This window comes from Uloborus diversus, chromosome 1 (assembly GCF_026930045.1).
Source record: "Uloborus diversus isolate 005 chromosome 1, Udiv.v.3.1, whole genome shotgun sequence".
NCBI lineage: Eukaryota > Metazoa > Arthropoda > Arachnida > Araneae > Uloboridae > Uloborus > Uloborus diversus.
Window position 1 is genome coordinate 70,156,290 of NC_072731.1, and position 25,184 is coordinate 70,181,473.

General features: G+C 31.5%; 1 protein-coding gene across 1 annotated transcript in view; it reads right to left on the minus strand.

The window, feature by feature from the left end:
- Positions 1–18,089, minus strand: part of LOC129234640 (para-nitrobenzyl esterase-like) — a 213,782-nt gene extending 195,693 nt beyond the window's left edge. Inside the window, 1 exon segment of the mRNA XM_054868676.1 lies at positions 17,875–18,089. The gene's annotated coding sequence lies outside the window, so the exon portion shown is untranslated.
- Between the last annotated feature and the right edge of the window lie 7,095 nt (positions 18,090–25,184).

Here is a 25,184-nt window from a genome sequence, read left to right on the forward strand (position 1 = left end):
CTTTTGACGAATGATTAAGCACAGTTACGATACGATTTAAAGCAGGGCTTCGCAAAGTTTGGCCCGCGGACCCCCGCATCTTAGCAGGAGGTCCGCGGAAAACTTCGAAGGAAAAAGTTTAAAGAGCATCCATCAACTGATACTTCAATTTTGCATTTGAAAAGTATAATAGAGAAAAGCATAGAAAAGTAGAAAAATCGAAGTACGTGGAAGGAGTCTTTTGAACCCAACTTCCCGACTTCTCAAGATACAATGCGGCATGATCATGCATAGGTGGTCGAACCTTTATCAGCTTTATAAAACCGTTCAGTATGTTGTCATGTGAGAATGAATGTTTGATAGACACAACTTCAAAAACTTCAAACAACACCTTAAAATCTATCTTTCAGGATGCTTTACCTGGAGGGTTCAACTAAAAACGAAATAACTTAGCGATTATAGTTCTTTCAGAAAAATATTATTTTAGAAACAATGTTATACTGAATTTTCTCACAAACTCTGAAAATTAATTGTCTGGAGCCAACAAATTTTACTCGGCTCCTAAATTTTTTCTATTATTACCAGTTTGTGCTTTTCCCCATTTTATTTCGGTAGGAAAACAAAACACCTATCTTTGAAAAAGCAAAGCCCGCTCCTCCAATTGATTTTAATCCCTTTGTTATCTATTGATTTCTGTCTGTTCAACTTGATTTTCAAAACGCTAGAGTTTGTAAAAAAAAAGTTAAGCATTGTAAATTATCCACCCTTTTTTAACTACTTAGATTCCCCTCTACTTAGTAATGATTAATTTAACAAGTTCAATTATCTTCTAACGAGGAGTGCGACATCGATGTCAATATTTTTGTTAAAACATCGATGTTTTACTTTCGATGTTTTGGACCATCGATGTTTTGGTTTCAATGTTTTTTCGATGTTGATATTTTTGCATTTTAATTGAAAATTATCATAAAATTTGCTCCAATTTTCCTGCTAGGTAATTAAGTTTACTTATGGAGTTGCCAAAAAAAAATCATTTTTTGCACCCACTTTATAAGATTATTTTTTCTGTGTGGTGGTTTTTGGGAAGATCACTACAAAATAGTAGAATATGAACTAGAGAGCGAGGTAGAGATCAAAGCTAATGAAAGAACCTAACATTGATAGTCTGGTGCTCAAACTTCCAGTCTATTTCAAGGCTCCAGTTCCTAAACTAAAGGAAAATCCTATATGTTACTACGGTGAAAATTATAGCTTTAAAAATTCAAAGCTGGTAAAAGTTGCTTTAAAGTATTTGATAGTGATGGCAACTTCTGTTCCATCGGAAAGAGATGTTTCTCTGACTGGTGGGATAGTCTGCAAAAAGAGAAATGCGCTTCGGGGGGACAAAGTAAACAAACTTATTTCTCTCCAAACTGTCAGCTGCAATATTCGGGGTTACTTATCGACTTCCCCCAACAAGTCGTCCCTCAATTACTGACAATTTGTGTTTAATTATTAACTAACAGTACAACGTTTACTGTCCACCTCTAGCAAGTTGAGCTCCGCTGCCCGACCGATTCATCGATTCCATTGCTTGAAATAGGGGTGAGAAAAAACGGCTTATAAATTTGTGGATTTAGTTGGCACTGTATTGCCCATTTGGCGAACAATATTACTATACCTAACTAGTAGCAAGCGGTACAGGATTTTCTCGCCAATAAAAGGTTTGTTTGCAATGGTTGCCCCACCACGCCTAACAATGCCTCTTCATACCGACTGTTCTCCCTTGAAAGAAAAGGACTTGTTCAAGGCCATTGCTCAACTTGTCGGAGCTGAACAGTGTTTCTTGCTCTTAAAAATAATTGTTAGAACCACGCCCGGCTATGATCGATTTGCCGACCCAGGCGATGTTTACAGGAGCCGCCCCTGGCCTATATGTATTTTTTATCTTAAATCATCGAGCATACTCTCACGTACTGCTGATTTTGAGCTACAGGAAAAAAAGGAACTAATTTGAGTTTTTCGTTTTCCGCCTTATTTTTTTTGCCTCTTTACATTTTGCCATTATGAAATTGGTCGCCACTAAACTCTGCCGCCTTAGGCGGTGGCACAGGTCGCCAATTCCAAGAGTCGGGTCTGGTTAGAATTAATTTTATATTTTTAAATTAATTAATACAACTTTTTCGTATCATTTAACTGACGGTAAGTGCTATGATACATTTTTTCTTAGATTCTTTTTTGATGTAAATTTATTTTTAGTTTTATTTAGTTTGAAAATATTTCCCTATTACTATAACTAGTTTGTATTAATCAGCGTTTGTCTTATATTATCAGTTTTTGTTCTACTATAATACCAAGATGTTGCGAATTTATTCTTACTAAATTATATTCAAGGTTTGAGATTCAGTATTTTCAATATATTCGTCGGGTACGTATTATTTTGTATTGCTTAAATTAGTGTAGTATACTCAAAAATGTATGTTATATATTAATAAAAAGATCGATGTTTTTTGGTCGATATATCAATACCATCGATGTTTTAATTTCTAACATCGATGTTTTGAAACATCGATGTTTTGCCAGCGATGTCGCACCACTAATTTTAACTACAAGTATCTATACACTCTAATGGCAGGAATCCGCACAAAACATTTATTTACGAAAGGGGTCAACTGGATATAAAGTTTGGGAAGCCCTGATTAAATGAGTTGCCTTTGCTAAAAAATAAAAATAATAACAAAATAAAACTTTGGAAGGAGAATGGTTTGGAAAATGCAAAATTAGAGAAATTCTGACTTAATGCAGAAAAATAACAAGCGTAATTAATCAGAATTATTGACACATAACAATAAAGTGACTGTTTAGCAGGTGAGCTACATTTAAAATACCCTGATTGTATTAGCCAAATGTTGTTTTAATTAAATTTCATTTGAAATATCTGCAATAAGTAGGGAAGACCAGGGTTAGTTGTTACACGGGGTAAGTTGTTACTTTCTAATTTAAAATTAACCGCCAGGAGAAAATGACTTTCCTTGCAGTAGATGACACTACTCACCCATCTGCATTCCCTGACGATCACTGGAGTTCTTGCAGTCAGTAGCTGGGAGAGTGCTCAAGGAAAACGGTGTTTTGAGTCTGTAAGTAATTTTTCTTTCCGTTGTTATTTTTCTATTTGTGACGAAGCCATTGCATATAATGAATTTTTATTCTATACCACGTGGAAGCCTACATTTTCAGGTAAGTGATAACGCATTTAAAAGTTTTGTACAAAGATAGAATACCAGTAATATGTGCCAAGAATTGAAATGGCGTCTTATGGGGCAAAATGTTACAATTTTGTTGGGGTTAGTTGTTACAAGTAACAACTTGCCTCATGCATGTTTTCTTTTTTAATGTGATATGGCGGGGGACTACAAAAACAAGAAAGACGGGGCAAAACACCTAAAGAAAGATACCCGGATGTGGCTAAAGAAATAATTGTAGTTAGTTCATTACAAAAGGCAGCCGATGAATTTCATGACATCATTCATCTAACTGCAGAGATTCTGCAGTTAGATGAATGTTTTATTGCATGCTTTAATTCATATAAAATACTGTAGTTGAATGACGATAGGAATAATAATAATAATTCTGATCTCTTTCCTTCTATGATTTAATTTATTGTTAATATGTATGGCTGAATAAATAACAACAATTATAATTACAACAATGATAATAATAATAAATAATGTATTGTTCATATGCATAAGTCTTTCTCCAACGCTGCAGGCAGTACAGAAGTGAAGACTGTTCGCAAGCGGAAACCGTAGGTCAGCGCCACTTTAACAAATACACCATTAAAAAATATTTTGCTAGCTGAAGCTGGAAAACAAAAATCAGTGAAAAAGAAATTGTGTCTCCTTGTGTCAGTAAAGAAGAAATCAACAGATACAAAGGCCAAAAAAAAAAAAAAAAATGCAAGTCGTCCAAATGCAAAGATGCGTCCAAACAGTGCGTCCTTCGAATGAAGATGATGAAAACTGTTTCTGCATAGAGTGGTCTAAACCGTACTCAGAATCAAAAAATCCAACTAAACGCCTTCAATGTCGTAATTGTGACAAATGGACACATGACCGATGTGCTAAGTTTGATAAATTATATGCATGTAAAAATTATAATTCGCGCGCGGACAATGATAATGATCATCATAGTTTATTAGATTGTCATTAATGAAGTAAATCTCTAAAGCCAAAAGGTTTTTGATTTTTAACGTGGTTAAGAATTTTTAAAATTTAACAGAATAAACCACAAAATGCGTGAAATTCATTTTATTACTGAAATATATCTCATGTAACCACCAACCCGATATACTGTATCAATATGCCCCGTGGTGGGGTAAGTTGTTGCAATCTACATCTATTCAAAAAACTTGAAATATTTTAGAGTAGTGGCTTCTAATCATTTTTTAAATATGTTATGAATGTTGAAAAATCTAGATGCATTTTAAAGTTTCACGTGTGTAAATAATTGAAATAGTTTAGCATAAAAAAATATTGAAAAAAATTGCAGCGACTAACCCTGGTCTATCCTAAACACTGTGAATTCGTAATACACGAGCTTCGGTAGTAGAAATAAAATATTAAGTTGATTTTCTTTTTTGCCTTAAAGTAATTTTTATAGCCAAAAATTTATTTTCTTAAATAGCAAAAGAGAAAAACTTTAAACGCATACCCTCGTTATAGTTAAAAATCCGATATTATTAATTTTACATTGCTTTATTTTTTGCTTTTCAATCGTACAATAATGAACTTTTCAATTTCTGTTATATAATAAGTGATTTGGAAATGGTAAAAGGAATCAGTACGTCTGCTTATTGTTATTTTCTTTGTAATGCTTTTATGAAGGCATCGAATCAAGACAAATCAATTTTCTGTTTCTTCACATGAAGGAAAATATTTCTTGTGCACGCAACCAAAATATCAACTTTTTATTGAAAGAGGAAATATTCAAGCAAGAATTTAATTTCAAAAGTTATTTTGTGCACAAGAATTAGTGATAAATCTTTCTGAGGTCATGTTTTATAAACTGAATGAACGTAGAATTGCGCTTCTATTTTACAAATAATATTTAGAAGCTTAAAAAAGTATATCTGACCTAAAGCTAACAATTATTTTAAAAAAATTCCACCTAACCATTGGGTTTGCTTCCTTTAGTCAAAATTACTGCTTTTAGTCACTAAAGCTGATAGAATGAGCAAAAAAAAAAAGACATGAACCCAGAAAATACTTTCATTTTACCAACTGTTATTTTTTAATTATTTTTTAATACCAGATTTTTCGAATAAGGCGTAATCTTTATGGTCTCACAAGTGATGTACTTAGGCGCGTATTTCACTGACGCGCTGTATGCTTACGTTTGCTGTCTACCGCGTTTCCAGGTTATGATGATTCAGAAGTGAATTAAATATATGCTTGCCATCAACCCTATCGTTGTCATTACATGTGAGTAAAGATACGAATTATATATTGCGCTCTGCGCAAATGGCATTTCACCTCTTGTGGTGTCATATGCAGAAGCTCAAAAAAAAAAAAAAAAGAAAGAAAGAAATTGAATCTGCGCATCGATTAAAATAATTGTTAAAAAATACTAATCTTTGTCAAATTATTTAAGGCATGGTCAAACCCTACGTTTTTAAGCATGCTCTTTCAGAAAAAAAATACTTTTAAATTTTCAGAAACGACCCCATTTGGATGTAGGAGTACAAAAACTCTGCACTACAAAAGCAATTTCGTATTTCAAAGGTGGTTGTGTTGCTAGAAAGTTAAATTTACATGACTTAGTGAAAAATAGTTTTGTTTTCCAAATACGAAACAAGAAGCTGGTTGAACTCTAAAAATACGATAAGTTAGGTTATTTTAAATAGGTTAAGTGTTGCAAATAAGGTCAATATAACGTTCAGAATCTAATATATGTTTTATTTTTCGTTCAATTGACTCAGTTCCTTGCACAAGCATCACATGGCTCATAAAATATAAGAAAAAAATCATCATACGTAAAAGTGTAAGTTTAAATTAGTTTTGTCTGCAGTTTAACGAACAATTCCGAAAAAGAGCTTCTTGAACAGTAGTTCCTTTCAAATACTGCTTTAAAAAAGCCAAAAAGAAGTATCAAACTAAAAAATTAAAAAAGTCTTTGTTCGTAATATAAAAACATATTACTGATAAACCCTAATTAAAACATTGATAAACCCAAAAACATGAAACAATCCATATTTATTCAATTACTGTAAAAGAAGGAATTCAAATATTCCATTCGGAGCTGTTATATTTTTTGATCATGCCTTCGCACAATTCGTGCATAGATGTGCAGCATTAGCAGCGAGAGTTAATATCCTCCACCTGGACCTTCAATGTCTTAGTATGGACACTGGATTCCTAGTAATGCCAATTATGGCCTTATTGGACTAGAGTTTACTTTAATAGTGTGATCGAATCACAAGAAAAAATGTGATACGCAGTATCATTTGTCTTCTTGAATTTATCAAATATAATACTTTCTAGAACAATTAACAGCTTTTTTCTACCAGATAAATACAGTGAACCATGGTAAGGTAAAATTTAGAGTAAAAAGAGATTAGGCAAGTTGGACAAGACTCTTTAGCGATAATAGTTGCTACAGTCTAGCCTGTTAATAACTAATAACATGTTGATAACGTTTTTTCATTAGTTAGTTTTTCTGATAACGATAGATCACGATCTAGCAAATATTTGCAATCTTACATGGAAAAATTGGGTAGCGGTGGGGGGGGGGGATCTTTTTGGTCTATATGGACCTTTCTGATGCACTCATCACAAAATAAATAATTAGTGGTATGACATAATGCTACTTAAATTCCGTTCTGAAATCCAATTAATATTGTAAGTATGCATTTTATGGAGATTAAAAAAATTCTCTTTTGTGGTAAAATTTTTATTTTCTTGTTATTTTAAAACTAACTAAACGCTCTCATTTTTTTACATTTTAACCGTCTAAAATATGGACTATATCTTACATATTATCATATTAAGGTAAATTAGGCTTTACCTACCCGATAAAACTAGTGGTGATTGCGTTTTGGGTCAAACTTTTGACTTGTTTGTAAGGACTTTCATGCATCTGCTACTGTTGCAATGATCCAAAATGAAGTTGATATAGTGTATATGGGCTATTTCATGTGATGGAACGGAACATTTGAAATAGCTTTATTAGTATATTTGTTCTACAAATAAAATTAAAATACAAATGAAAATACAAATAAAACAAGCTAGAATTTTTATTTTTAAAGCAACAGTAAAGATTTTTCATAGGAATTACGTAGAACATAAAGATGTATTGTTTATAAGTAAAAAATTTAGAATATGCAATAAAATGCCTGTGACGGAACTTGACATATGTATCTCGTTCCGTCACATGGATTTTATTGCATGTCGTTCAGTTATTTTCTTCAAAAGGACCAACTTTTGATCTTGTACCGTGTTCTTATGACAAATCATTCTTGTTGTTATAAAAAATTAAATGTCTAGCTTGTGTTGTTTGTATTTATTAAACAAAATCTAGCGACAAAACTAATCCAAATTTACCGCTCCGTCACACGGAATGGCCCATACATAGAATTATACCTAAAGTAGAATTTTGTGTGTGAATTGTAAAAGTATTAACTTGTTTTCTGTAGTTAGTTTTATTTTCTTCCCACTTTTTAAATAGCCTGCTACCAATTAAAATGCTTGATTGCCTGCTTTAATTTTGAAGGCAATATAATTTTTTGAGATGAAATAAAAAAACTTGCAACTTACTTCTTTGTGTCCGTGGTTTTGATAACTTTTAGACATTATTTTTTGGACATACATTTTTTTTTGAACATGCGAATGGTGATTAAATTGAAAAAAACAATGTAAGAAAAGCACAGAAAACAAAGCATATAACTATTTCAAGGCTACAAATGACTCTCTTCATCAGTGCAAACAACTCAACGCGCAACCAGAAAGTCGTGAGAGAACTGTCCTGTGAGAGCGCAGTTCTCTCAGGACTTTCTGGCTGGGTATGCAGTTTTTTGCACTGATAAGGAGACTCCATTGTAGCCTTGAAACAGCTATATGCTGTATTTTCTTGAGAGTTTGTTCTTTATTTACATTATTTTTTCAATTTAACCATAATGTAGCACAAAGCTTGTTTGATTATTTGTTATTTATGCTAATAGTATTGCCTTAGAACTATAGTATGTAGTGCAAGTTGCTAATCCGTATCTTGCATCAAGAAATCAAAATGAAACTGATGTATGTAGAATAAGTTTTAAGTAATATTTTCTCAATAGAAACTTACGAATCAATACGGACTCCATTACAAGTAGATACTTGTTTGTTCGAGAAATTCTTGGTATTGCTTGTGATTACAATATTTGCTGCAAGTTTCTAATGCGTATGCTATTTCCATGAATAAAATACCAAATTGAAACATGTAAAATAAATTTTAAGAATTATTTTCTCAATAGAAACTTACAAACTTGTACGGATAACATCAGAAGTAGATGCTTGCTTCTTTGAGAAACATATTACACAAATAAGTCAGGTGGTTAATATTTCAGTTCAATAAAAGTTTCAAGCATAAATGTCAAGGAATGAAGAAAGATTTTAATTTCAAATTCTGTTGAGGGCTAGAAATTTGTACACATTTATTTGCGAGTTAGTCCACTAGTTGTAAAATTTGCGCAACTTTTTTTAAAATTCAAAGTTTAAAATTTATTCATTACAGTTTTAATATAAACGGACACAGTTCTCACCCGTGACAATGGAATGAACAGTTTTAAAAGCTAAAATTAAACGCATAGAAAAAGAAAATAAAACCTTTAATAACTTTAATACTGCTTTTACCTAACCACTGCTTAAAAGCTAATAACATGCAGCAGAAAACAGCACTTTAACCTTAAAATGTTATCCATAACTACGAAACTTTTCTAATTGATTGAATTGCTTTCTTAAGGGAATACTTAGCGTGGAACGAGCTGTAGGGATTTAAAATCTTCCCAGATGTATAACAACCAGTTTACTTTCTACTAAAAGTGCATTAGGAAATTAAAATCTGCTGCAAGATAATGCAAGCTGTAACATTAAATTTTGTTTCTGGTCAGAATTTTATGCGCTTATATTAATGAGGAAGTGGATTAAACTTTGATACCATATCGGATAGTTTTAATTAAATAATATGCTCATAGTAAAATCCGGATAGAATGAACATATTTTATAGAGAGTTTAATACCACTGCCAGTGCTTTAAGTCCACTTTTCCTTTGAGCAACAAGCTGCAAACAAAAGCAACCTTAAGTATAAAAATAAATTCCGATAATCTTTTTTAAAATTTGAACCGCGTCAGAATTTCTAAGTCTCCAAAAGCGAATGTTTTTTCTAAAACTTTTGCTCAAGAACCAATTAAAAAAAAAAAAAAAGAAAAGAAAATCTAATGTAAAAAAAAAAAACCATAAGATGTACACCTTGATGGCTCTAAATTTTATGACATTCAGAAGGAAAGATAAATGTGATCCAAAATCGCAAGAAATATGAAGCAATTAACGAAATAAGAACCAGTGATGAAATTACAACAAAACTTCCAGAAAAAGTGTGAAATGAGTAGGGTTTGTACGGGTGAGATGAACCAATAAATGGCCTCGAAATAGATGGAGAAACCATCTCAGTAAGGAACGGAAGGGCATTTTGTTTTTTGTTCTGTGGGTTTGCTTACGAAAAACAAAATAGTTTATCGGCTAAAAATCATTTTTATGCTCGTACTTTTAGTAAGTTGAATGATTTTTTACACAGTTATAATTACACAATATAAACATTTGTATGAAAAGTAATCCATCAGAATTTTGTGCTGCAATGTATGGCTACATCAAAATGTTTAATAACCATTTATTCCGATTCAAAGAACACAAAAAAGTCAGAAAAAGAAAAAAAACAGTAATAACAATAAAGTGTTCACATATAAACCATAAAATACAGCGGTATTTTGTTTTCTAAACTTATTCTCCAAACGTTAATTATGGAAGGTTTAACAAACCCAAAAATCTGAAATATGTAACAAAATTCATCTAACGTAAAAGCAGTCAGCAGTTTTGGCTGGAACAAAAATCAAAAGCGTGTGAGGATTTCCTACCTACAAATTTGGGAATTTCATCAAAAATTACTCATTAATGCGTAATTTAAAAAAAAAAGTACACTTTTGTTTTTGTAAAAGTATAATTTTTAATCTTGATTATCTGTATACATTTATAGCCCAATACATCTTGAATGAGATACGATTTGTCTCTTTTCTGCATTAGTATGTACATTTTTTTCTACATTAGTACATTAGTACTACGAGGAAAAAAGGGGGGAATTTGATAATTTCTAAATTATATAAACGGATTCTCTCGCGCTTTCTCAACTATCTAAATATGTATCTAATAAAATCATTGAGCTATAAAATAACGCATTTGTTTCAAAGAAAGACAAAATTCTTTATTTGATACTGAAAAAGCATTGTTCCAAGAAATGAAAACAAAAGCTCCTTAAGGAAAAAAAAATGTGTTTTTTTCTCCTTTCATTTTACAGGAATTAGACGCTTAATAAATACTTTTTCTACAAATTATTCTTTCGTAAAAAAAATGTTGCCGCTGTTTTACGTTCTTTGCGCATAGTAAAAATTTCCATTTCGAGAAATTCGATGTAGACACTTTTTTTTTTTTTTTTTTTTACTTCGGAGATGAGAAAAAAAAAGATACCGTTATATTTGCTGTTAGATTTACGTTGTAGGTATTGCTTTTGCTCACAATTATTTTTTTCTCGTTGATATCTATTTTTTTTTCTTGTTCATTTTCCTTTGAAACATGCAAAGTATAATTGAAAAAGAATATATCTACCTAAATAGTAATTAATAGTAATTACTTTTAAAGAAAAAAAAGTAGAAAATTTAAGAACAATTGCTTTGTTTTCTTAAGAATAAGCCGTTTTAAAGAAAATTCTCAATATATTTCTTAAATTAGGAAATTGCTCATTGTCTTTTGTTTTGGAAAATTTGAAGAGCAATAGATTCATTTTAAAATCAGAAGAAAAAAAATCCATGGTTTTCATAAGAAAATTATGGATTAGCTGCTATAAAAAATCGTTTAAAAATTTTTAAGCTAATAATTTGACTTGCTTTATAATTATACATTGATTTTTTTGCAGGGGTAACAAATTAATGTTGCAGAAATTGTTCATCGGAAAATATATTGCTTTTATTTAAGTAAATTTAATGTAATAGTCGATATGTAACAACTAAACTATAATACAACTAAATTATTTCGGTAATTATACTCAAAATTTATTATTTTTAAAATTTTTCTTTTTTTTTTTTTTTTTGTATTTTATATATTTTTGTAACCCTTGATAAACTGAAGCAAGTTTTATAAGTTTCATTTCGAGATTTCGATTTTAAACTTTAGTAAAGGAAAACATTGGCAAATCTGTATCAAGAACCAAAGCAATGTCACTTCATTTCTGTGTAAGAAACAAAAATCAGCTTTTTTTCGGTAAGCGATAAGATATCTTGGGTCAAAACAACTTCCCTGTGCCTATTATTAAAGACAATGTGCTCTTAACACCCCCCCCCTTTTTTTTTCATTAAGAGAAATAATGCAGAATACTCGGACATATTAAAATTAATATCATGTTTCCGTAGAACTATCAGCACATACGCTTAAAAAAACGCAATTTCAAATGTTTTCAAGTGTGATTCGAAATTTTTCACTTTGTTTGACATTTTTACAATAACGAAAAAACAAATTACAACTGTTTTCATCTAGATAAGCCGCGTTTCAACTGTTTCAACATTATGCAAGTAAAACGAAAATCATGTTTGGCGACAAACCTACTAAGCATACAATTAGCTTTTATAAGGCAAAATGAGAAACTCTAGATGATTCTCAAGTCACCTCTTTTTTATGTTAAGGATTAGACGTAAAATAAAATTCGGACCATCAATCTCATTTGGTATAAATTTCGTCTGGCACTTTAAATTTTAGATGGAATTAAAAAAAAAAAAAGAAAGAAAATGCTTACTTGTGTAATGAGCCACCAAAGATTAAAAACAGGAGTTAACTTTCAATACATCCAATGTACCTATGGGCATCACCACCTCTGAACAAAATACCAAATTATTTATTGGTACATGAATGCAAATAGATTTTTATTTAGAAGTTAGCTCTTCTATTTTGATTATTATCATATAGGATAGAGCCTTAGTTTACAATTTGTTGCCCCACCACTTTTAAAAAGTGTCCCTCCATGTCCCATCATGGAAAATAGGTGAGATCTAGTATTTGAAAAAGAGGGTGATTTACGACTAGACCTCATGAATCCTTAAAGCTGGGGACCTTATTGAAGTGGTATGGAACTTATTCCGAAAGCTTGTCATCCACTGCAACAAGTACAGGGTTAGAATTTAAAAAATTCTCGGTTTTAAAAATTTATATTTCATAAACTATCGTACTTACCACTATAACTGATACATAAAAATAAAGGTAAACATTCCAAGTTTTTTTTTTTTTTTTTGGACGTAGTACGTTATTGCTTAAACGTGAATGTTCCGCAACAATGGATTTGCCGCGCGGATGATGATAGTTTACCCTTTATGCACTGGCCAGCCAGATCCCCAAACATAACCGTATATTATTTATGGCGCATCGTCAAAGACAGTGTTTATACCACCATTGACTAAAATATTGTAAGAACTGAAATACCGCATATGTATAGCATTACAAACAATTGACAGTGAAACACTCCAAAATGTATGGAAAGAACTAGGATAGAAGTTAAATTGTGTCGTGTCACGAATGGCTCATACTTTAAACATTTGTGTGCAAAAAGAAACTTAGAATGTTTAACTTTATTTTTATGTAAAACTTACAGTGCTAAGTGTAATAGTTTATGAAATATAAAATTTTAAAACCGGCATATTCTTTTACGCTAAACCTGTATCATTGAGCTATCTGTAATGCTATCAGCACAAATCTAACAGACTTCTAGACAACTAGAACTTAAGATACGTTACATAAATTAGTTTTAAACTGCTTGGTAGAAATAACTGTCATTAATAGCAGAGTAGCTAAAAGGTTACTTGTATTTGAAAGTGCATGACGGTCCGAAGTGCATTTACAACCAATGCATTTAGCTAAAATATATACAACCTGATTTTCTTTAATTGTAAATGATATTCAGTGGTTCGTTTAAACTTAGATACAAAAGTTGTTATATTTTTACATACACACATTGAGGTAAAGCTTCCTGACGCTATATTAATGGACAAAAACAATTGATTTTTGCGCTTTTAGTTAATGAAATATTTAGAGAACTTTTAATTCATATGTACATAAAGAAAGAGAAAGAATAAAGGAATTTTACAAAAGTAATAAAGTAGCATTCTGAATCACGTTGGGATGAAAAACTGGGCGATGTAGTCGAATTTTATGGGAATCGAATGTCTAGATAAAGGGGAAAATGAAAACCTTTGTGGTGACAAATAAATGATAATAGTATAACTTTCAGAAGCTGTGGCAAACTTCAGACACATGTTTTGAGACCACAATTTCAACTCAAACGAAGTGATTGAAGTATGAATTTAGTTAAAGTTTTATTGAAGTTTTATTACAGTCGAACTGCTTATAACAAGCCCCGAGTTAGCGAGAACCTGTTTTAGTGAGGAAATCAGAAAGACTCGATTGGTACAATGCTAAGTTTATGGAAGCATAACGCGCTTTAAACGAGTAAACCCCGCTTAAAGCAAGCAATATTTTTAATTTCGCAAAATGTCTGTTGACTTCCAGCTCACCTTATTCTTTTTTGGTATATATTTTTTAACGTATCAAAGTCAACCAATGTTAATGATAAATCATAAATCCTGAGAGCAAGCGATGACAGATTTTTTTTTTTTTTTTTTTTAAATTTTTGGAATAAAGATACATTTAAAATTTATACATTTGGATATATGCGTATTCCTCAAAAACAATGACATAAAAAAGATACATTCAGACAGTTCAAACCAAAATAACCAACTTATTTGGTACTGTTTTATTATGAAAAAAATAAGAAAAAAAGGAACTATGATAATTTTTTATGATTTTTTTCACGAACTCGCTTTTTGCGAACACACGGTTATGACGAGCGATTCGACTGTATAATCGTTTACAATACCATGATGTTGTAATATATCAACACTTTGAATATTTGATACAAAAAATATTAAATGTTGAGAAAAATGCATAAAAAAAGAAACACTCTCCGCACTTGGACATATATTAAAGCATTCTTTCTTCCTACCATTAAGGAAAAAATTTAAATGCAAAAAAAAGATTGTTTTTTCTTGACTTTCAAATATAATTTCGTTTATAAATGAAGAAAATCAAAATTGTCGAGAAAAATCTTATTAACATTCCGAGCATAATTACTCAAAATGCCTTAAGGCAATTGAAATTGCTTCTTTATCTAGGTTCCAGCGAAGAAAAAAATCAATTTGAAAGAGTGCAATGAGTAAAAAAGGTTTTTCAAAAGTTAAGAAACAAAGTAAATCTTTTAACATGATAAAAAAAAATGCATCGAGAACGAATTTTCATTACGAAAAAGAACTTAATTTTGTTACGTTTTATCCACTTTGCTTTTTAAAAAGCAAAAATATATTTGGATTCAAAAGTAAGATAAAGATGCATGAAGATGAAGTTTTAATGTTATTTATTTCTTAAAAAAAGAATTGACACGTTCTTAGTGATTTCAACTATAAAATGTACGAATTTAGTAAAAAAAAAGAAAGAAAGCATTGCACATTAAGGAAAAAAACACTGCCAGCGAAGCGTCAGAGCAATATCCAATTGCTTCTTTAATCTGCACAATGAACATTTTTTATCTGTAAAAGAAGACTCAATGCATTTCCGCTGGTTTTATCTCGTTTTTTATATTCAATTCAATGTTACTACTGCAGTGTTCAGTGATCTATTTACCTCAGTGAGTAATTCATGTAATGGATATCAGTTCATGTTGCTAAATGATGTTTCGAGTGAGCTGCAGTTACGTTTGAGGAAATCTTTAAACGTTGAGTCGATGTATTTTCCCCGACTTTTTTTAAGAGCAAAGTTTTTTATATTTCTGCAATATGTAGCTTATTTTATTTTTGTTGGACAGGAGCAGCGTCCACTTGCTGCTGTTCTAAAGATGTATTGGTTTAATATTAGCACTCATTGAATAATTCTATTATTTCAGATACTTTAACGTACAGTCATTAACACTCAAAAACTCTACAGTATTTTCAGGGTGAACTTTAAGTTGCACAACAATTAAAGTAAAACAGTAGCTTTGTGATGGCATTTTGGTCTTCGGGTATGCTTTTGTCACAAAAATGTTGCCGAAGAAAGAATCCCCACATTTTCTATAAATTATAGAGCCAAAGATTTATTTCGTTTAAAAACGAACTGATCTGTGAATCCCATGATTACCTTTTACTCCAATTTTAATGTCATTTTCCCATTATTGGCAATTTTAATGTGATTCAGTAGTTTACTCTCTAAATAAAACTACCATTGGCCAAATTGGAACAAGATTTTTTTTTAAAAATCGCTAAATTTGTCGCCAATTTGGCGACAAAACTTGGCCACCAAAAGACTGGCGATATATCGCCAAGTGTTCCCCAAATTATAACACCAATTGAGTATACATCGAAATTAACAATTATTTCTCCCCAAAAAGGGGCAAAAGACCCCTTTAGAAACAAACACTCGAATGCAACAAAAGGGGAGGTGCACATACTAGACCCCACTAGGAGTCTACGCACCAAATTTAAACTTTCTAGGACATACCGTTCTTGAGTTATACGCACATCCGCACATACGCACATACATACATACGTACATACGGACGTCCCGAGAAAATCGTTGTAATTAACTCGAGGAATGTCAAAATGGATATTTCGGGTGTTATACGTTCTTGAGCACTTATCCGCGTATGGTCGGGTTGAAAAAAAACTCAACATTAATTCGGGGGTGAGCAAAATGGAAATTAAGACCGAATTTTGAGTGAAAATTTTTTCGCGAACACAATACCTTTTTTGTAAAAGGAAGTAAAAATTATAGCAATATGTATCACAAATAATAAAACCTAGATAACGAATAAATACCTTTGTGCTTGAAAATTAAATGAATGAATTACCAAAATTTGAATGCACAAAAATTGCAAATTATTGCAGACACGTGTTTCGAGGTTACAAGAAACTCCTTCTTCAATGAAAAGAACTATTAGCTTTTAAGTGAAAATTCATGCTAGGAAAGAAACATGCTTGAACAGAAGACAGTATAAATAGCATGAGTTTTACTCTCTAAATACCTAACTAGAACAAGCTGTACAAAATGGAAGTCTCGACGTCATTTTCAGCATAATACTAAAATCATTTATGTATGAATATTAATATATACAAGGTAAAAAAAAAATTGTCATGTTTGAAGTAGTTATCAAAGCTAAAAATTAGTTTTCATTTATCAAAATTTGCTGCTGCTAGGAAGAAAAACAGAAAAAAAAACATATATATCATAAAGTTTACTGCACGCTTGTAAAAGAAAATTTTAAGACAACTGTTTTTAGGTCCATCGTACTTTGATAATTATTGTTCCCCACTTCAGGTCGGTTTTCAGAAAGTAAATTAAAAAAAGCTTTTAACCATATAAGGGAAATTAAGGGGGAATTACATTAAACTCATTACTTAATCTTTCATGCCCCCCCCCCCCCGTATAACGATACCTGCTAATTTCGGGCTCCAGTGTTTCATTTTATGTACGAAAACGACATCTGCAGATAATATCTAAATTAGTTATCCTAAGAGTAGATTATTTGTACTGTGGCCAGAATCAGTGGTGAATCAATCCCCTTAAAAAAGGGAAAATATATGTGCTTTATTTTTTCTCAATTAAAATGTTTTTTTACAGTGCTACCGTAATCAAAGTATACAGTTCGTACCCATTAAAAGCAAAACTTCGTAAGTTATTATTTTTTCTGTTAAGTATGTAGTTTTTTTTTTTTTGTTTATTTTATTTTAAGAAAAATTAATGAATGTGATTTAGAAGAAAATTAGGAGCAAAATAATGTGTAAAGAAAATGTACTAAAGCATGCATTATTTTTTCAACAATCTATAAAACATTGTTACAATTTTTCGAGCAATCAACGCAATTCGTTTTCGTCCTAGACAACATTAAATAGGATATGATGAAGCACTGATTTGAATTTGCATGTCGAAAAAAAATAATGACTGAATTCTTTGCATTTCCTTCATACTTATTCATTTTTGAAAAAAAAAAAAAAAACTGAAATACCATACATTGCTGAGTTGGAAAAAAAATATTTCGAAAATCTTTGATTTACAAAAAAAAAAGGTAATAATTTTATTAATTTAACAGAATAACGTAAAAAATTCAAATGGAAAAAAATGCGAACGTTTCTGTCATAATTAATAGTGACAACGGATTTCCAGACGTACCTCAAGTCTCCCAAATTTTCATCTGCGCGGTAATTAAAAAAACTCAAAAATTACCATTTTTAAATAAATACTACCCCTCCCAAAATAATTTTTCACTAAAACAAGTTATATGAAAAAAAAATGTGTCTGCAAGTATCGTTGATCATTTGCAAAAAAATAAATGACTAAACTAAAAATAGGCGATAAATTATTTAAGTACAATACATAAACGCTTTGTTAATGAAACTAATGCCAGATCAAAGCGAATTAGTTCCGAAAAAAACGATAGCCGTCTTTACATTTTATGCAAATAATTGTCATTGATTAGTAACGGAATAATTTAAAAAGCTATCCATATTAGCAGTAGAAATGTAAAAGGAAAACAATATTTTTTCTTACCTTTGCTTCTGATATAATCTTTAAAAATCCTACTTTTGAGGAAAAAATCCTGTTAATGTGAAGGTCATCGAATTTTCCGCACTTTAAAACATCAGTTCTCTCGGCTCTTTAAATAACATACAGCATCGCCATTACATTTTTTTTTTTTTTTTACTGCTGTGTTGAATTAGATCATTATTCTCTCCTGCAGAGAAACATCGTCTGCGAGGGTGGCGTCGAATTCGACTGTGGCGGAATCGTCTGTGATGTTGGAAGAGATGCTCACCGGAGGATCGCGATTGCTCCGGAGGAGTCCAATGCTACGATAGGGAAGGGTAGAATGATGCGGAAGATGAAGGGAAAAGGTTACAGATCGTATAAAATGAATAGGTAATACCTTACAAGTGTTTTCTCATTTCTTTCTTTCTTTCTTTCTTTTTTTTTTTTTTTTTTTTTTTTTTGTGTGGTTGATTGGAACTTTCGGCTCTAATGTTTTGCAGCTAATTTCAAAGTGTGCAATTACAAAAACAAAATAAAAAATTTAAAATGAAAAAAAAAATATTTTTATGAGATGCAAATACGTAAGTTTAAAATAACATGAAATATATTGAGTTTATATTTAATTGTTTAGCAGTATCTTTAAGCGTACTATTTAAAAATAAAACAAAGTAAAAACTAACTTACGCTAAACAAAAAGCCGGCTACTGCAGTTACACTCTGCAGTAAATTATGAATTAATTTATTAAAATTAGAAAGTTTTTTTTTTAACTTTATTCAAAGTAAGCTTTGATTACAAACACTTTAGTTTACATTTTAAAAGTTAATAGTCGGTATTTTCCTTCATTTGTGTATTTAACATTTGACTTCATCGTACCAAGTTAAGTTCATTCTGTAAAATTGTAAGCACACGCCAACACGGATTAAAAGTGCCTTCCTGTAGGTGCCTGTATGTGTACACCACATAAAGGCGTTGACAGAGAAAACCCTGAAAATTACTGTCAACAGGTCCTTCAATGAGAGTTAGACGACTGCAAGCCTGCCATATGAATCATCTCACCTCAGAAATTATCAAAGTAGCTACCGAAAAGCTCAAACCACAATACGGGAGTCACAAAACTCAAATATGTTCTTAATGTATCGCAAGACGCATTTTTATGCATTTTAGTTTTTGTTTTTTACTGAAATTGTAACGAAATAATTGAATGCAAAATCAGGCCTATGCAATTCACTTTGATTTATCGGACACTTTTTTTTCTTGATGTTTTTAATAATTTGTCCAAATTCTCGATTATTTAATTTTACTATTTTATATGGAAATGTCCTGATTTGTTTATTTAGGCTGCCTTGCTTTTAAGGGACTGAGAACATAAAAAGTCTTAAATTTTTTAAATTAAGGGAAAATTATGCAAAATATAGTTATTGTTATTTCATTCTTTGTTAAAACTCTTTCATGTACATCTGTTTGAAATAAATGGGGATTATGAACAGCAGTTGTGCTTATTAATGAAATTGAAGAAAGTAGAAGTATTCAAACTGTTCATAAAAACATCCTTTTTTCAAATTATGAAGAGTTTATTAAGTTTGTGATTTTTATTGCTACCAATCAATCTTTTGTTAAATTAGGAATAATGGTCTACTTAATCTGCTCTGGCGTCATTTGACCTTAAAGTATAGCTAATTTTGGAAAAGAAAATTGCAGATGAAATCACGTTTCAGTATGATAGGAAAACTTACTCTAACCGCAAACGTTTCTCATATATATATATATATATATATATATATATATATATATATATATATATATATATATATATATATATATATATATATATATATATATATATATATATATATATATATATATATATATATATATATATATATATATATATATATATATATATATATATATATATATATATATATATATATATATATATATATATATATATATATATATATATATATATATATATATATATATACTTTTAGAAAATTGATATTCGGTATAAAGATATATAAATGTGTGATTTCGTATAGTCAAACACGAAATAAAAATAAATTAATAAGAAGAAGAGTTACTGTACGAAAGTGCGAATATATACAAAAAATTCAACATCAAAAAATAGATTGAACACATTATAATATAAGCAGATAACATTATTAAAATAATTGCGTTGTATGGGCGGAAAATGTAGAACTTCAAATACAGTTTTACTAACATATGACAATCTTCTAAACTCGTCCCTTCGCTTACGTGAGTGAAAATGTTTATGTAACGACCAATTCAATAATAACTTACATGATACAATGGCATGCTTTTAAAAGCATTCCATAAATAACAAGCACGCGATTCGCTCGTTGCTATTCTTGTCATAAAAAGACTGATAGCAGTAATGCTTAACCAGAAATTTCCGAAACTAATTCTTTATTGAAATGTTATTGATTCTATATCGTGCGTCCCTCATACAATACAGTTAATTCGTTCCCTGTAGTATCGCAACCATGTTAAAAGATTAAAAGTTAAAAAGAAAAAAAAACTTATTTTTTACACTAACTAATCATGTACATAGTAAAAATCATGACAATATGTATCGTGTTGTATAGAAACCACCACGTTACGGGGGAGACCCATACCATACGGGACTAAGAAATAAATGGAATCAAGGGATGTGTACCGTGTTATATCGAAACGAAGTTTCACAAAAACAAATTAAAACTTATTAGAGTTACTATCAAACATTATCAGACTGTATTAAACAAAAAGAAAAATTCCATCTTTTTTTAAACTTAACTTTCGTGTTATATCAAAACCATAAAGCATTAAATTCAAGTTTTGTACCGTGCAATATCGAAACCGTTTTATAAAAATCGCATATTTGGTATTGTGTAACATCGAAACCGTGTTGTACAAGCACCGTGGTACACGAGGGACGTCTGTACTTTATACAGTATCCACAAAAAAAAAAAAAAAAAAAAACACACACACGGACAACCGTTTTCTACTTCTATTAAGACTTACGGGTAGTATATTTTGTTCATGCGTTTGAATGATTTGTTACGTTGATATTATCTCAAAAGCTAATCTAAAAGCAAGCGTCTAACTAACTATATTGAAAACGGATTTGGGGATATATTAAACAAATTGTGTGATTTTATTGTTTTAAGATTATGTTCTTCACACTTTAAAGCATTTTCAACATTAATGCCGGTTATTATGCAAAATTACTCCTATAGGGTGTCCAGCGAAGGACTCCCTGATTTCAAAATTAAACTTCTTGAAAAAGCAAAGGACGGTTTTGGAATGAAATAAATGGTACGTTTATTGTGAAAGCCATAAAGATATTGTTCATAAAGTTGAAAATTAGTACCTAAAGGTGCCAGTCAGTGGAGCTGCACACTGGAATTGTAATAGGACCATCATAAGGGCTCCCCCTATAAATAGTGCTGCGAAGGTTTGAAAGTCATTTCTAGCGTTTGAAACTTGAAACAAGGTTTAAACATACATTAAGCACCAGTGAGTGTTTACCTGGTGCTGGAATTTCACAGGTTAGGCCAAAGTCCGACGGCAAAAAAGCGAAGCTTCCGAATACAGCGTAGAGAAAGTGGTCTAAATACGGGCCACCCGCTGAAAATGAGGGAAGGGGGTTGTGTGCAGTCTCGAAAACGGTACCGATTTAATCAACAGAAAGAGGTAAATGCATAAGCAAATGACCTTGATAGCTAAAGCACGTGCTTTGACAGGACCTGTTTTTGAAGAAACACTCGCTTTTGAAGAACTCAAAACTCTTCAAATCTTGTACAAGTTAAATTATATCTTTGCAATTTATACGGTGAGGTAAATGGTTTTTATCTTACATCAAAGTATTTTATACTTGCTTTCTTTCAGTGTATTTGATTCAAAATATTTGTATACACCATATATTTATATACACCATAAACTTAAGGTACTCCGTTGTCTGAAAACGGGCTACCGATGGTGGTCCAAAAACGGGCTGGCCCCATTGGTATTCCGTTTTAGTCTTGAATGTTCATTTAGTACTTGAAAGTTCAGCCTAATTTCTAATCCTCTACCAAGTCGTCAAACTTCAACATCCAAACAAATCAGTCTATATGAAACATCTCCAATCCCCATTATTGCAAAGATACAGAACAATCGTGCCACAAGAGTGCCGAGACTTGCATCATCACCGGATCATCTTACTAAGACGAAATGGCGAAAAGTGGAGCATGCATTGAACAACAATCGAGAAATATTTTGAGCGGGGAATCAGTTGCCCGTGAAAAGAGAAAATATCAAAAATCTTCAAATCAAGCCAACAAGTCAAAGAGAAAATCCCAACTACAGTATTCGGACTCTAAAGTGGACCACACTGATCTTCCTACTGATGGCAAGGATGACGAGTTGCTGGTTCTTGTTTTTGATAAATCTAATGAAGGCAATATAGTATGCATATTTTAAGGTAGTTTCTTTTCAGATGACATTACAGGAGCAGTGTGGATTTTGTGCTACAAGGCTAGACATCCGTGCGTGTGGGATTCAAAAAAACGTTAACTGCATTTGTAACTTCTGAAACTAAAAAAAATAAAAAAATGATTTTTATTTTTCATAAAAATGTCTAAGAAGATATTTAAGAAAGTTTTGGAACTAAAATTTCATCTTTTTTATTTATTTTTAAGTGATAAAATAGTTTTTCACCAAGTGGCCCGTTTTTGAACCACCTCCTGAAAAACGTGATTTTGCCTTTTTTCGTAATCATGAAGTTTTAAAACGCTTAAAACTGGTAAAATGGTTTTAGAGCCCTAAGTTCACCTTAGTGAATGTTTTTAAGAGTTATCGGCAAAAAAAAATATCCCTTTTTAGCGTGATCTGGTAAATCATTAGGTAGAAAATAAGTCTACGTTTGGGGAGAGCATTAGCATCTGCTAAAGAAGTGGGAATGTAGATTAGCCAGAGATTCTGTGATGACATTGAACTCTAGGTAACAGTGTGAAGAAATTCATTGGAGGACTCACTTTTCATTTAGGTCGTTGGCTTTATGAAACTCTCTCTAGATGGCCCACAGTGTTGATTTTGAGTCATTAAAGATGGTGATACCATTACGTTGTTGCGCAGTTGGGATATGTAGAAAGGCTTCAAGTGCTCTGCGTATGGCCACCGATTCGCCTGTAAAATTTATTTTACCTACTGCATCTGCTATTTCAATTATATGTCCGTCAGGCAGCAAGAGATGAGTTTCAGCGCGTCTGTTACTGAAAGTCGAGTCAGATGATTCATTGGTATAGGTAGAGATGTGGATGTAAGATGATAATGCATCAATAGTTATGTTTCCAATTTCTTTTAGTTTCTCCTTTGGTTCTCTTTTTGTGCAATATTATTTTAGTTACAGAGAAAATGTGGTATTAAACCGAGAGAGATCGTGAGGAGCACTCATTCACCCCATCCTTGTCCAAACACCTGTCGCAGGGTAAATATTTGTCTGTAATCAATCACTCTTTCAGTATCCTCCTATCTATTACTCCCCTTGGTATATGAAATGTTATTTCTACTTTTTCTTTTCTTTCTGCGAGTGAAGCAATCATTTCTTGGAATTCAAGTATTAGTGGGGTGTGGTCTCACCCTCCCCACGCGACTGTTACTGCTTTGAAATTTATCATTCTAAGCAGCGTAGTTTTGAGTCTAGCTCTCTTTTGCATTTATATTGCTTTGTGCTCTGAATAATAGCGTGCAAACGTAAACTTACAGATTATGAAAATATAGAAATTGGTGATTTATCGAATGTTTTTGATGAACTGATTATAGTGATTCAGTTACCCCGCGCGATCTTTTTTGTCACTGTTAGCTGCGCAATCTCTTTCGAGTTAAAAGGCTCAGTTAATTGGAACGTTGGGTCTTTGGCGATCTTCAGCCTTTATATTTTGTTTCACCTTCCTTTTTCATCAAATAGTAACAGCGATGATCTCTTCAGTCTCGTTTTTTGATTCCAGTTATTCATGGTTTGATGAGATATATGCTGTTCGTTATTATATTATGTATTTTACATTTACGGGAAGACCTATTTATTGTCCCTCGGGAGAGCCTGTAAGTCCTAAAGAGCGCGTTTCTAGGTATCGGATCAGGAAATGCCTCCATCGGTTTACAAGATAAGCGGTTAGAATGAGATCAAATATCTCTCGCGGACCAACAGGTAGAATTCCAACCCTTCGAGGAGCTGCCGTTATTTCCCTATGAAGATTGAAGATACAACAAATATCTTTTGGAAAAAAAATAAAATACATAATATGATATAAATATTAACTGGTTTCAATTAGAAACCTATAACATTTTTCACACATTCTTAGAAGATTAATTGGAGCTTTAAAAGAATTTCTTTTGGGTAGTTAGTTTCGAATGTTTCTGCGTTCTTACGAACTGGAAAAAAAAAAAAAAAAGCTTACTGTCCAACTTCTTGTTTGAAAAATTAATAGTTATAGCCTAACGAAACATGATGATGAATAGTTATCGAAAACAAATTGGATATTGTTTATCTTTTGACCATTTATTTTTCATTTATGTGAGTTACACAATTGAAATGTGGACACAGGTAATGGGGTTGTTTCCTTCAGTCAAAAGTAGTACTTTTTGTCACAGAAATTTATAGAATAAGCAAAAAAAAAAAAAAAAAAAAATAACATGGAGACAGAAAATATTTTCATTTTCCCAACAGTTATTTTTTAATTAAATTTTTTAATATGTCCGATTCTTCAAACAAGGCACGGTCTTTATGACGTCACAAATAATGCACTATGGCGCATATTTCTACCGCATTTCAACGTTATGATAATCAAGATGCGAATTACAATTGCACTCTACGCTTGCTATCAACCATATCCTTGCCATTACGCGTGAGTAAAGATGCGAATTAAATATTTCGGACCGTGAATGGCAACACTGAATGGCGTTACATCATTTGTGATGTCATCGACAGAAGCGTTAAACGATGAAAGAGCATCGATTTAAGTAAGCTTTTAAAAATATTAAACTTAAAGAAATTATTTTAAAAAAGGTGTGATTCTATGTTTTTAAGCATGCTCTTTCAGAAAAAATACTTTTAAACATTTGGAAACGACCCCATTGTGTCAGAATGATTGCAGTTATAACAGTACTACTGAACAGCGACATAAAAGGAGGAATGAAGTTTAGTCCTCATGCCACATTCAACGGTGAAACATGCAGAAGGAAGAGATACTTAATCAAAAGTTAAGTCGTGTTATACGTAAATGCGTCCAAGCATCGTGCATCGAGTGGGAGTACTGTTTCTGATTGCGCAAATTGAACGTACTGCGAATAT